A 14,595-nucleotide genomic window follows, 5' to 3' on the forward strand; every position below is an offset into this window, starting at 1 on the left:
ATGAGGCTTTTCTTATTTATCTAATTATCTAGCATACATAATTTGACAAATTAAAAAAAATTCCTTAATCAGCCTATTAAGTTTTGATTCATTCATGTAATTTAGTCACACCATAGAAAAAAATCGAAGACAATTCTTTTATAAAAACAAGTCTCAATTTTAGGCTAGGTAACATGTTTTATTATATTAGATAAACTATCCATATAGCACTCCAATCAAACGTGATACCACCAAACCAACCATAGCCAACATCAAGGCTTTTTAGGAGAATCATTTCAAGCTCACAAGGGCTTAGACTAATCCTACAAACCCAAGAACTTTTTGACCAACCTCCCCTAGTACCCTTCTCATCTACTAGTTGATGTCTAATGCATATGGAGAAAACTCTTATGTCTAACACGAATCCTAGCATCTAGGGCCGACAAAGAATAGCCCCTTGGTGGTGGGCTCCTATGATTAACTCTGAGGGATGCTTAGAGCATATCCAAGTTCAACAAGATTGATAAAAACTTTAATCAAAAATCACAATCACAAACATTTCTTTCTAGTGCATCAAATAATACTTATGATGCAATGTATGTGAATTTGAAATTTGTTCTAAGTATCATCCTTCAAAACTTGATGCTCCATTGATAGAGCTCTAAGATGAAGGACATGGGGTATGCTTCTCACATACTCTGTATGTGGATTATATACAATTGTTGTAAGGACTCCTCTACTTGTCATCATCGTGTAGAAGGAGTACACTCATATGATACTTAAGTAGCTCCAAAGGCAAGGTGGTAAATCCTTTGGTATCCCTTTACCTTCTCATGTGAAGGTCAGTTAGGTAGATGTTCCCAAGAAAATGATCTAAGGGAAGAGATGGCTAAGATGCATCCTCAATAGTAGGTAGCTTGATGTACACCATGATAGCCACTAGACCTAACATAGCAATTACACTAGGAGTTGTGGCTTGTTACATGTCCATACCTAGCTGACGATATTGGGATGTCGTAAAGGTTATCATGTAATATCTTAAGGGCATTGTAGCATTAGGGGAAAATTGGAATAAAAATTTGTCTTTCAGATTGGGATTCAATATCTTTTTTAAGAAATGAATATTTAATGTAGACCTATGGGAGAAGGGTTGGTATGTACATTCTATCCACTTTCCTCTCTTTAGCTCAACACTACTGGTTTTTCTCAATAGTTGTAAGTGGTATTGTGAAAAAAGGAAACTTCATTTTCAAGTTGTTAATTGTGCTAATTTCTCAAGTTGAAATTGTGTGTTGCCACTTATGAAGGTGATGGAAGGGACATTTGAAATTCAAGTTGAAAATGATAACTTCTTGAAATTTTTTATTTTTTATTTGAAAATCCACTTTCTGAGAGATGAAGCTAGCATGACACATAGTGATCAATCCAATCCAATGGTTGAAAAATCAGTACGCTTTGTGTAAGCAATTGAATCCCTAGGCTTGTACTTATAGACCCATGGCATTTTTAAATTGTACTAACTTCTGAAGGTAAAATCATGTGTTGCCACCTGTAAAGGTAATGGGAGAGAAATTAAAATTTCAAACTAAAAGTGATAACTTCTGGCATTAAAGAAATTGTTTTTTGGTGGTGCACCTTTTTGGGGATGAAGCATAATGTCATACGTAGTGGTTAATCCAATCCAATGGTTGAAAATTCAGTCTGCTTGTGTGAAAAATTAAACCCCTATGCTTGTAGTTATAGCCCCATGCCCCTACCACTAGGCCAAGGGCCACTCACAAATTGACACATTAAAAATAAATTATCAATGTATTTTTGTGGTTTTTTTCTCTTTTAAATAAGACCATCCTCAATTTTGACTCAACATAATCTAAATAGTCATTACCTCATATAGGCCCACCTTGATATTATGATTAAAAAAAGTAATCCTCCATTAATCCATTTGTTACGAGGCTCTTTTTGAGTCCATACTTTCCCTAATGCTTGTTTCCTTGTTATGATAGGCAAGATACTAGAGTCATGGGTTATCTTGACTTAGATTATACGCGGGGAAGTTACTATTATATGTATATACTTTACATCACGTGCGTTCAAGGCCTATTTATAAACATCCTTATCTATGAATTTTTCCTAAATAAAACATAACTCTTTTCTATTCAATTTGTAAATAACCCCTTTATATTACACCCTTTTGTATGTAAAAAATGTATAAAAATGGTATTTTTAAAATACTTTATTTTGAACCCACGTGATACACACATATGTTCATGAGTAACTTACCCGAGAGATTATAAAATACATGCGAATAGTAGGATGCACTACAAGATATAGGCCTTATAACGACATTAAAAGCGACAAAAATGTTCATAAAGAAATTTTCCCCGGTCGTCGCAAAAAGCGTCATTATTGGTGATGCCATAGAACAGTCGGTATCAATGGCGTTATCAGCGTCGCTATTTGCGTCGAGACACAGCGTCACTATTTGTGTCGAGACGCAAATAACGATGCTAATAAGGACGCTTTGTGATGCTAATAGCAACACATACAGTAAATTTGCGACGCTAATAGCGATGGTAATAAGGGACAAACATTTTGTGGTAAGCAGCGCTTTATTTGGGCCATACAAAATAGTTTCACTAATGTGTACAATGCTTGTGTAAATAAAGGAAAAGTGTACTTAAATCATAACACTGATACATGAAATAAATACATTATCGCATAATGAAAGTGACTGGTACAATTATAGCAAGTTACTACTACTACATAGAAAATGTCTACACAGATCACGTGACCAAAAAAGAAAGGTATGTGAGCTCCAGGGATCCAAGGGCAAGCTATAGATCATCACCATCTGAAATCTCATCCCGCCACAAAGGAGCATCGAACAGACTCTACAAAAAAAGAAACAACTACACATCAGTCCACCATACAATAATGCATTCTAATTAAACATGGTAATTATGGACAAGAAAGATGAGTGACTTACAAGGCCGCCGCATCCATACAATCGATCCATTAATATATCGAGTCTCAAAGCCGATGGGTGTAACGTGTCCCCTAGTATCATCCAGGACACGTCCTAGCAGTCCATCGGAAAGGATGTCTAGAAAGCTCCACCCGGCACTCCCATGGAATGTTACGGGTTTTGCGATCTAGTTCTTCCCGCGTCTGCCACGTAGCGGAAGTATCCTGGCCGTTCCCACTTAGGATCCACCGGAATTAGGGTTTTTCTAATGGGTCACTAGCTAACAGCAACTAGCGTCAGACCCGAGCGAACTACTTTACGCAGAAACGCCAAGTCCGAAGTGGATTCACGCTGCACTTGGTTCAAGGAGAATGGGAAACGAGAGGGATGCAAAGCTCAACCTCTCTGCCATAAGGCATAGTCCCATTCCGCTCCCCTAAAACAACGTAAATCGGGTAAGACGTAACTCTAGGTCATCGTTCTCGTTATTCTTTTTGATGATGATGATCATTCCGCTGTCTTTCGAGATTTATGAGAAAAGTTCCCCGCTAACCGGGACCATCCAACCGTAGGACGGACCCATGGCCCATCCTTCGCACTTTCCTCAGTTTGTTTTAGTTATGTAATTATCTAACACATTAATTTGACATATAACAATCATTTTCTTTAATTAATCTTGTTAAGCACGGGTTCCTTCACGTAATCTTATCACGTGACATATAAAAACAATATCAAGCAAGTTCTTTTAACATCTCATCATTTTATCTTTGAATTACAAGAAGTTCCGCCCATAGGCTTGTCCATAATCTGCCCGAAGGCTAACCAGTAATCTCTAGGGATCACTATTCCAAGCTTTCGCCTATCAACTAGTATGCGGGCCTCGAGATCCAATCCCGAGTCACGTTAGCCTCTTGTGCACGACCCGGAAGGCGAGGGATTTACAGCCAGAGCCCCCCCTGGCACCCAAGCGTCCTCCTGCTCCAAGTAGAACTCAACGGAGAGACCTCTCGCGGCGGGTTCGGTCCACGTTCCCGGCGCGGTCAACAACCCCCTTGGTTAGGGTCAGGCAGGCAGTCGGGGGTAACTGAAGCTGCCTCTCCCTTCAGGCCTTTAATATGAAGTATAGGTACTTGTTTAATTTGTAATTCATAATTCAAACAGAGCCCTAAAATCTCTAGCAAGCACAAACATTTCCATTAATCAACCCAGTCGTATGGTAAACTGCTAAGAAAGTGTTCTTTCCTTTTTGAGTGTATCAGCACTCGTTCCCAAGGTGTCTTGTAACTTGGCAAGATCTCTTACATTCTAGTGTAGGGCATACCCAACTTGGTTAACCCTAAGGTACCTTAGATATGCTAGTTTCTATTTTACAACTTTCCTTATTTAGAAGGATATCCAAAACTACGTCTTTTTGCAAGATAACTTGCGTAAGGATCTGCCGTTCTTAAAGAGGGTTTTTCCCTTTTCTCCTTGTGAATTGATCACAAAATGATTTCATACATGTTGCGCAAGTCCGGCGATGGAATAATCTGTTTAGATTCCTTAAGCTGACGTATGTCAGGCCTAGGGTTTCTTCATTTAAGAACCTTAGGGACGAACCTTAGTTTCTTATCTTTATGAATTTATTGTCCCTGCAGTAAGGAAAGTTGTCCAGTGTTTAGGGTATGAATGTTTCTATGTTTAGATTGGTTCAATTATCTTTTGGAAGGTAATCTTAATCGTCTTGTCACGGTTTTACTATCCTTGTGACAATTAACTTTCCCAATCAATACAGTTTAATTTGGCATATAGCATAATGCCAAGGTGATACAAGAGTGACAATTTCTCCTTTGGACAAAAAGGCCTAGCTGTGAAATTGGTGTATACACACTTTATTAGTCCCAAGTCCTCAAATAGCGGGGGGGGGGGGGGGGGGGGGAGAAGAGTGTCATCCAGCAGTTTCCCATTGCATTTTCTTTCCAAATGAGTTCGCATATCTAATTTTTATACTTGTTAATTCCTAACATTTAACTTCCGTTTTCTTTAAAGATGAACTCATGCCAAATAACAACAGTTGCCTTGCTACGATGTGCAACTAGCAAAGATAACTCCCTAGTAATTTGAGCATTGAAGAAACCTTCCATGAATTTAGCCATTTTACCATGATTCGTTGCGAAAGGAATAAGACTAATGGTGCAAGATATAATTTCTACACTTTAGGAATATATTACTATAGTAAATGGTTAATCTTGCCTATAATTTTATAATGCTTGATGGAAATTGAAGAAAGCTAATTTGTATACATTGTCGTCCATAGGCTAACTCCTTCGTTAAAAAATAACTCGAGCAAATATATCTTTCCTTAACAATTTTTCTTTGCATAATTGACTTAAAACCGAATTAACACCAAGAGGAAAAACCTGGCTTTGAGGGGAGATATCCACATGGATACCGGGAGATGACCCTCCCGCCGCTACACCTTGGACATTCTTCGGCGGCATCGTAGTTCGAATGTGAGATAGCCTTTTCCTTTTTCTTCTTGGAATTCCACCGTCTTCTCCTTCCTTATCTTTTTTCCTTTTTCCCCACTCTTCCTCCTTCACTCCCTCTTTTCACTCCCTATCTTTTATCTCACGGCTATATTCTTCCTTACGGGGTACCATACGAGGCCGTGATGATGACTTGGATTTTTTTAGGACATGGGAGTGTGTGGACACCGACTTGTTTGATAAGACTAAGAATACAAAGCTCAGCTATGAGAACACTTGCACAAAAAGATTTGAATAGTGAGTGAAGGAATTTATGCAAGAAAAATGGAAGTCTGCAAAGTAGCCTAAGGACAAAGTAAGCTTTAGGGGTGTGACTTGAATAGTTTAAAGAAAAATCCGGAGGGGAAAAGGGCAAGGGCTTAGGGGTGGATTATACCAGGAGAGGGGGGGCAAACAATGCCTTACGGGGGATTTAAAAACCCGGGGGGGGGGGGGGGGGGGGGGCAAGAAGAACAAGGGCCTTAGGGGGGGGAATTTAAAACCCCGGGAGGGGGGGGGGAATAAGGGGCTTAGGAGGAGGATTTAAAACCTCGGGAGGGGGGGGGGGGAGAACAAGGGGCTTAGGAGGCCCACCTTGGAATCTTCCAAGGCTTTCTGGAAGGCCACGTGGGGGGGGGGGGGGGGGCAAGGAAATAGGACTGATGGCGTGATGGCCAGGTGGCAGGGCCTACGAAAGCAAGCGACGTGCTAGGAGGCGGCTGCTACTTGGCGCAGTAGCCCACAACTCCTCACGACGGACTGGGGTTGAAGAATGGCGATGTGGCAGAGACAGATGGCAACTCGTCTTCCTCCTCGACTCGGATTTATGGTGGCACGGCCCAGTCTCTCCCTCAGTCAGCATGCAGCACGGCAGCCTTTACGCTCCTCACGACTCTGCCTCCTCATGCTTTATATAGTGGAGGGAGGGGGATTTTCTCCTCCTACGTGTCGACACACATGTCCTCCCTCCCTCCATAGGCTCCACCAAGGAGCTTACAAAGTCCTTCAGATATGTCTTGTGGCCGCCACTCCCTCGCGCTACTGTCTCCAACATCCTGGAGAATCTGTAGCCTCCTCCCTAAGTCGGCGCTAGTCCTCCGTGTCTAGCTACCACTCGGGCTTTGAAGCCCCACTCTTGAGTGCCTTGCGTGTATCTGATCGTCTGTGTGACATATATGCATACATGTACTCCATCATCCAGCCCGTAGAAAACCTATCTATTATGACTGGTACCGAAAACTTCTCATGTAAGGATGCTACACTCCCCTCCGGTATGTTTTTCCAATGATCCAAGACGTTGTGCTGAAAAACTTGTTGGCACAACTCTCTTATGCGAGCCATCACCCTTCTCCCCTCATAATTCATGATGATGGCTCATGACCTATCATCTACAAGGTAGGCATATCCCTCTAGGATATGCCTAAGATAGGTCCTCTCCCACCTGCGACCACGCTCTTGGGCATATCCACGAGACCCTTGTATATCCGGTGTACCTACCGGGGTAGTATCTATCATAGTAGCAGCCAAACGGGTGCCACCTGTGGATGGTTGAAGCAAAAGCCGGAGTGAGTGGAGTAGACATCCCCACAGGTGTGACAAATCCCGAAGGTGACGCAACTCTGGTAGAATGAAGAGATGGAGACACCCCGTCCGTACCTCCATAGCAACCACTGAGCCATGCTCTCTCGATTTTCCACGAGAGCGAGGAGTAGCACCTGTATCTCGAGCTGACCGCAGGCTCACTACATTCGGATCTCTACAGCATCCCCCTAAACCACTCTCTCTGTCCGGCCCAAGTCTGGAGCGTCAACCTCTTCTGCTAGAAATTGAAGCATCAGAGCGCGCCGAAGTAGATCTAATAGAGTAGCTTGATAGTGTCTGAGACAGCTCTTGGTCTGCCATATCTCTGAATCTCGCCATCTGATCTAGAGACATATGCATGAAGATCTGCAGTAGCTCCTCATCGCTCATCCCTCGACTCATCTTGATGATCTAAATATCCATAAATATCACGTACACATACAAAAAATGATGTTAGCATAATCAATATAAATCATACAAAGCACGGTAATATAAATCTTTGAAAAATGATCTTACTTAAAATCCATATCTTATGTACCCTTATAAGCGATTTGTCAACGAATTGAGTAGGTGGATGCTCCAAGTATGAAGTACCCTATGGTCCCATGTCAATCTCCTGACACAACTCCCTATACACTGGAAGGTCGATAGACATGTCACCACAAAAGGATGAGTCCACCTCGTTCTCAAAGAATTCTTGGACTCCTGTATTTCCATCATTGTTTCCCGATGCTGGCTCCTCTACATGCTCCAAGCTTTTACTGGCCTCCACCCCTTGCAATATCGACCCCTCTATTTGCATATTGTCCTCGTCTATGCTCAGAACATTGCTTTGATCATATACTCTTGCACTTCAGGGAGTTGAAGGTATAACATACCACCATCGAGGTTGTTGGGGGTTTGGATAGAAAATTACATGTTCACAATCACATATAAGAGAGATTTAACTATTGTGACATGTACCATGCCGGCAACACAAACGTGTCGTATAAATCCATCCATTTTTTTTCGGAATCTATTTCAAGAAATCCACATGGATCTCGTCAAATTGTTGCTCCAACTCCTTCAAGTACCACTTTGAACCACTGCACATTGAATAGGATCATGGACAAGCTACGGTAATCCACCATGATAATAATTTACAAGTTTCCAAAATACTCCATCTCATCTATAACCGTGTTTGGATCCGTTGCTTCGTCATCGCCTCCCTTGCTCGAACCTTGCCATGATACCACAATCTCTTGTGGAGTGCATTTTGTCAATACACTCCACGCGAAAATACCGTCCACACGACCACACTGCACTATATATTTTATATTGTACATTGAAATACTCAATTAGTTGTCGCATATAAAATATAGATACGACAAAACCTAAACATGTCATCACCTTTGGACTACATCCCCTCGAGAATTTCCAGATCACCTCTCCCCTTCGCGAGATGCTACGGTCAAAGCTCCATGCAACCATTGCGTTGACATAAACCGCGGCATCTCCTCCATACCCTTGGGATATCGAATCGATGGGTGGTGCGTACTACGTCTAAATTCAGATCGCGCTTCCTCTCGATCTTTCCTAGCTTGCTAGTACCTAGTGAGTCACGTCTCCGTAGAGGCATAGTGCAACATACAAAAGCGATTCATTTTCTCCTCCATTGTAGCATCCATTATTTTTTCTACCCCATTTCCAACCACCATATCTCTGGTCAGTCTATCATCGTCCTTCAGCGACCATAGCATACTGTTGTCTGAATCCACTATTGGTAGCCATTGTGAAATATGCACTAGCACCTCAGACACCAACCAACCTTCAGCCATGCTACCTTTTGGCCAAGCTCATTGTCACACAAAGCCTTTCATGGTTATCATGAAGCGCTCTAAGAAGAATACCCATCACGTATGGACAGGTCCAGCAATCTCCACTTCATCTACAAGATGCACAAGAAGGTGGATTTGTATCGTGAGCATGCTGGTAGGTAGGTATTTCTCAAAGAGACAGACCGTCTCCACTGCTCTCTGCCTCGCGGATTCAATAGAGGACGTCTTAATCTCCTTCTGTGAGATCCATTGCACTAAAGTCGACAACCTGTAAATCGTCCCACATATTTTTGGAGTAAGGCATCATGCGATCGCAATCAGTAGTACAAACTGCCACAAACGAGAAAGCATTATGAACAATGACTATACTCCAAATAGCAAAATACGCAAGTCACTTACAATCCATTCGTAGTACAAACCTGACATATCTTATGCCAATCATAGGATTTTAGCCCTGATAATTGGTCGTCTTTAGAAAACGCAGACCTGAGAGAATGCATCATACCCATCGGAGGGCAAATAGACTTGACTATTTGATTCAAAATGCGCTATTCTTTAGTGGACAAAACCCAAGAATACCATATTGGGAAGAATATGGAAATTTTCCATAAGTTTGGGACACGTGGTCAAATCTTTGGATTTGTCATAAATTGAACAGTATACCTCCAAATTGAGTGCTCTATAACTTAGTAGATTCCATTTTTCAAGCACTTTCCAATGATAGGTCACATCATATGATTTTGAGAAACTTATGGGAATGTTATCTAGGTGCCACCTTTTTAGTATTCAAAAATTGGGAATAGGGATATTCCCAAACTTACAAATATTGTGTTCAAGGATCGCAAGGTAGCTGCACGCGACCATCATCACTTGATTGTGGCCAAAGCACCTCCATCTTGCCTACCTCCTTCAAATCCATTCGTGCCCCTATAGTTTCCTGTGATGTGGTCCCATAGCAAGCTACCCACGTTCTTGAAAATATGCATGGGATCCAATGAGTAGTTGATCTATAAGTGGGTCCAATATGGCAACTCATGGAAAACTGAGAACCATCGCATTCTGTTTGGATACGACTCCGTGTGGACCCTTTTCAGCTCATACCAACTTTGGGCATTCATATGTGCTAGAGATCATCCAAGAAAACCTTGAGTTCATGACCCTCTGGCAAGAAAGCGACATGTCCTTAATATACCATCTTCTTCATGGTTCATGACCTTCGGGAGTTTAACTGTGGCCCGCACAATAAACATGCATGATAACCTGAGGTAACCAGACTTGTCCCAGCACCTCTATCTAGTGCATACAAACTTGAATGAGCTATGATAGATATTACCAATGAGAACGGAAGCCTACTTATCTGAGAACTCTCCGAATCCTGGAAAGTCATGCATCGTCCACATGAGAATGGCTCGAATATTGGTAGATTGTTGACCATCGCGCTTACTCATATCTTGCACGGTGACCCCCTCCTCCCACAAAATCTTAAGCTCATCGACTAATGGATGAAGATACACGTCCATATTTTTGACTTTGTAGTGGCTGAGAACGAGTAAGCTAAGGATGAGATGTCATTTCTTTGTAGAAATGCATGAAGGGATATTGTAGTTGGCAAGGACTATAGGCCACACATTGTAAGAAGTTGAGCATAGACCGAATGGGTTCACACCATCCATAGCAAGACTGAGCCGAAGATTCCTTGGCTCTCGAGCAAAGCCTTGAAAGGTAGAGTCAATATGATTCCATGCGCGTGAATCCACTGACATTCGTTGGACTCTATCTGTGGACCTATTCTGCGCATGCCACGTTTTCAAGCTTGCCATGTCACATGTATGAAACATGTGATTTATGCGGAGGATAAGTGAAAGGTGTCTAAAAATTTTTTGAGAGATGGTTTACCCTTGCAAGTCCTGTCGATACCTATGAGCACCACACTTTGGACATGTCTACATAGTCTCGTATTCTTCTCGGAATAGTATGCAATCATTAATACATGCATGGATGCTGTTGTAATCCATGCCAAGCTTTCGTAAAACATGTTGTGCATCATCACGAAACTCAAGCATGGTATTTGTAAGTGGTAATATATGATACTCCAAAAAACTGAAAAAAAAATCATAAAACACCTTAAAAAGCACAAATGTTTTTAATGATAGTGTCGAAAATAAATCAATGAAGCGTATGTACATGGTACCTGAATAACTTGGTCACACTCCCATCACTCCACCCATATTTTGCTTGCACACTTAGGAGTGCAAGCACTGTCTTCAGGCGAGATACTTAGCACCCATCATATAATGGTATGGATGCTTCCTCTCTAAGCAGATCAGAAGTCTCGACATCCATGGGCATCAATGCATCGATCATTGCCTCCATCTCAGGCTCCAAGATTGTAGGTAAGTCTGGAAGGCTGCTTATCTCCTTTGGTATTGATGGTATAGATTGGGTAGTACCACTACAAGAGAAAGTCCCTATAGATGCGCACTGTAGACGCGAAAAAGCGGGCGCGTTTATAAGTGTGTGTATCAATGCCTCTATTCAGCTAGTATAAAGAACGCGTCTATATATCCGGGTTTATAAACACGCTTATAGATGCGAAAATAAACGCACATATTTTTCATTTCTCATAAAGTCCCTGAATATGACCAAACCTCTTAACAGCTAGTATTTGTTTGAATAGGGCATGAATGGATAGGGCATGATTGGATGTATATACGACATATTTACACCTGGATCATAAGCTAGGACATTATATACATGTATAGGATCATACGGACATGATATACATGTATATGCAACATGATATACATGTATAGGGCATATACATGCATAGGACATGATATACATTACCAACTTTACTTCTTTCTGAGTATTACAAATGTACATCCAATCATTCAAAGCTAATTATATATATGTGATTTCATGCCCTATATACATCCAATCATGCCCTATATAAACGTGATTGGATAGGGCATGATGATTGGATGTATATACAACATAATTATCATAGAAATGATTGATATATGCACATGTTGCATCTATTGTGCCCTTAACCTAGCCATGGCTAAAACTTATAGATTAAAGGTTGACTTGTGCATTTGCAATATATATATATATATATATATATATATATATATATATATATATAGAGAGAGAGAGAGAGAGAAAATTGATAAATACACTCACATGTCTCATTTGTTGTGCACTTAACCTAGCCATGCATGCCAATTCATAGCATGAGTAGATTGATGTAAATCAGTTGGCTTGTGCATGTGCAAGCTATTCCAATCATGTCAAGGTGCACTTATAGCTCACATATAATTTTAGATAAGGTGGACCACATGTAGCCAATGTGCACATGTTCTCTTTTCATCATCTTTAGCCAGTGTATCCACTTGTTGGTGACTAAAATAGATCACTGTAAGGATACTTTGCAATACCAACAAGCCAACTACAAATCTCTTATCTATGAAATGTATAAGTAAATTAACTTGGTTAATTTGATGAGGTCAAGTTTTTCTTCCATGGACAGTGTGGTTGGCTATATTCTACTTCAAGGTTATAGGAACTTACAGAAGTTAATGGAGCATCCAAAAAATGACGATACTCTAATTACTATATCAAGTCACTTCATGTACATATCTTTGATTGATTGATGGATAATATGCCTTTCTCTATCTCTTTCATATACACCTTCATTGCATTATCTCTCTCTAGCTAAAAACCATTCATGCTTTATCCACCTATTGATACTTGCATGCAATTGTAAGTGGGATGGTCTAGTAAGCCACCACATATGTGCCAATTGACTTGCCAATGTGTTATCTCTTATCCTCAAGCTTTGTTTTATATGTCACTAGATAGGTCAATTGATTCCCTAAATGCATGCATTGATACTTACAACATGGAGGCAAACATTTTGATATTGAAAGACTAGGAAAGTCATGGCATGTTGATCCAAAAACAACCAAAAGCTAGCATCTCATTAGTTTAATTGTTCCTGGGTGTCTGTAAGCACGTGTAATAGGTATTATCTACGCATATACACGTGCTTACAGACGCACCACGTAGGTATAGAAAAAATTTAAAAAAAGTTGTGGCTTTCTTTTCAAACCTATGCTTTCCTGCGTTTTTTGCATATTTTCTGTAGTTCGAGCTCGACATCACTACTCATGTCTATCTATCACTTCATGAAGACAATGAGGCAAGGAAATAAGAGTAAAAAGAGGACAGGAGGAAAAAAGAGCCAAAGAGTAAAGAACAAGAGCCAAACAGCAAGGAAGAGAAGAAGATTCAAGCAACTTACCAAGGGAAGGGAGAAGGAGGACAAGGAGCTTGCAACCTAGCCACCACCCGTTGGAACAAGCAAAGAAGGTGAGCTCTTCTTCCCTCTCTCAATCTTGTTTGCTTTGTCTGTCTGTTTGTGTCTCTCTTCTCTCTCTTCACATGCTGGATCCTGTCATCTATGGAGTTTTTTTTGCACGTTTTTTAACCAAGTTTGAAAAGAAATGGTCCGATTGTGCGTATCTGTCAGCGCATATAGATGACAGTGTAGATGTAGGTATAGACGTGCTGAAAGACGCACACAGAGACACAGATATAGACACAGCATGTAATATGTTTTATCTATACAGGATAATATGATTTTTCTTGTGTAGACGTGGAATCCTGGATCCTCCAGCACCCCATTCAACAAGGAGCAATTCATGGTGGAGATGACCAATTATCTTGGTCGCCCTCCCACTGCAGAGGAGGTTTTCAGTGTGATATCTAGGACACCTATCACATCTTTGCCTACACAGGGATCAGCTGAGATACATGGATCGGTCGAAGCACGTGCATCTGCAGAAGCACGTGTATTGAGTGAGGTAGAGGGAAGTGTCCGTCGAGGGAGGAGGGAGAGTCATGCGGGAGGACGAGGAGGTCAAGGGCTTTGTGGGGGTTGCCTAGGTGGTGGCTCTTGATCACCCTCACTGGAAAATGAGAGAGGTGAGCCTCCACAAATGCACTACTTTGAATTGATGTTGGTGGTATCTTGCATGACTCTGAGGGAAGGGAAGTGATAGCCTACTTGAGGAGTGTCTTGCATGTCACATACAAAGATTGTATGATTCCCTTCAAGCACCAAAAAAATGGTTTGTGGCCAGAGGTGCTACGGGCAGTACATAGAAGGTACCCTAATCCCAAGAATTCACGATTCTCAGATGATTGGTGATGGTTAAAGGTGAGAGACGTGCTTCATAACAAAAGGTCTCACCTTATGATGCGCGCCAAGGAGTCACTGCGGAGATAAGAGCAGGGGCACCCTGGATATGGCTAACCACCCAATTGCCACCGCAAGGAGTGGAAAGAGGCCAAGAAGAGAGCAGTGGAGAAAATGACAAGTCGCAAGCATGCAGAGGCGCGACGTATCCAAATGGCAACCATGGGATCGTCGCATTATGGATTGGGTAGCAGGGAGTCATGGAAGGCTGAGTTTGTAAGTATTATTTGATTTTTTTTAAATTAAATTTTGTAATTTGTTTCACTTCATTATGTAGTGTATTTTAATACGTTGTATGTTCAAATTGTTTTGTAGTATCATATCGTTGGCAGGATGCCTACTCCTAGAGAGGTAGGCTACCATCGAGGTCATAACCGGGCGTTCACTTGGCAGCATTTCTACAAGGAGGGACTCATCACAGAGGAGCAATATAATTGCGCCATGAGGATTCCACCACCAGAAGAGGTATGTTTTATTTTTTACATG

Source organism: Lygodium microphyllum, chromosome 12, assembly GCF_053477565.2.
Source record: "Lygodium microphyllum isolate KBCC chromosome 12, Lygodium_microphyllum_v1.1.10, whole genome shotgun sequence".
Lineage (NCBI taxonomy): Eukaryota > Viridiplantae > Streptophyta > Polypodiopsida > Schizaeales > Lygodiaceae > Lygodium > Lygodium microphyllum.